This window comes from Puma concolor, chromosome A2 (assembly GCF_028749965.1).
Source record: "Puma concolor isolate L17-30 chromosome A2, mPumCon1.1.hap2, whole genome shotgun sequence".
Classification (NCBI taxonomy): domain Eukaryota; kingdom Metazoa; phylum Chordata; class Mammalia; order Carnivora; family Felidae; genus Puma; species Puma concolor.
In genome coordinates this window covers 35,218,623-35,219,664 of record NC_141668.1, presented here as the reverse complement: position 1 = coordinate 35,219,664, position 1,042 = coordinate 35,218,623, and the positions used below count along the sequence as shown (strand labels likewise).

Below are 1,042 nucleotides of genomic sequence, written 5' to 3'. Positions count from 1 at the left end.
CATGCCTTCCTTAAGGGTACTGCAAGTGAATTGGGAAAAATGGATCCTTCTCAGAGAAGGAAATTAGGGTAGGAAGCATTAAAGCAGATGAATCACATTCTATGCAAAAATCAGTGCCTAATAATAAGATGAAGGTGGCTTGACTTCCAGAGATGGTTAACGAATGTTCCAAGGTGATCCCAGAGGCACTTGGCAGGAAAGGCAGTGTTATTCCCTTAAGAACAAACAGTTGAACGAATGTACTTGAACCAGTTTAGCTTGGAATATCTCCTTCATTTCACTGATCATATTGAAGAACTCCAGAAACTACTTTCAAGGAATTCTCCAACTACTCAACCATATCCAATAGGTATAAAGCCTAAGGCAAACCTTGGCAACCACAAGGATACCATAACGTGTACCCTGAAAGATCATCTCCATCTAGGGCCTGCAATAGGTAAGCTCCTTGCTATTCCAAAGGAAAATTTGTTTAAGTAAGTCTAAATTTACCAATGCCAATTTCAGCGTTACCACTGAAAAAACTAAAACAATTGTCATTCAGGTGGCACTCTGATTTGTCATCAATTCAGAATTTACTAAATCTTAAATTTTCCTAATTATATAATACTGCTTTCAAAGAATCCAGGGACAGGACTGCATTTTGAAGATGTATTGATGATGTGCTCAAAAAGCCTTGTGGAAATAACCATTTACTACCAAATTGATGAAATTAGTTACAAGAATGAGGAAAAAATTTTTCATATAAAATCAGAAATGTTAATGTCTCCTTCTACACTTGATCTTAGCCAAAAGGCCGAGAAGCAATTTTAATGTCTCCTTCTAAAGTTACCTATGTTACTAGCATTCACCCCACCTAAGACAATATGAATGTAATTACAGTTACCCTTCTAAAAAGGCCAGGCATGAATTTTAAGCTACTTAATAGCTCTTGAATTTCTACCAGGTTTTCAGTTATGAGGCCAATCACTGTTTCAGCTATACAAGTACTGTTTCCCATGGCCCTGACCTCAGTAAGAGTTAAGTCTGACATCTGGAAAGCACA

At 37.2% G+C, this 1,042-nt stretch overlaps 1 pseudogene; it reads right to left on the bottom strand.

Moving 5' to 3' along the window:
- Positions 1-635: 635 nt before the first annotated feature.
- Positions 636-805, bottom strand: LOC112867115 (U2 spliceosomal RNA; annotated as a pseudogene).
- Between the last annotated feature and the right edge of the window lie 237 nt (positions 806-1,042).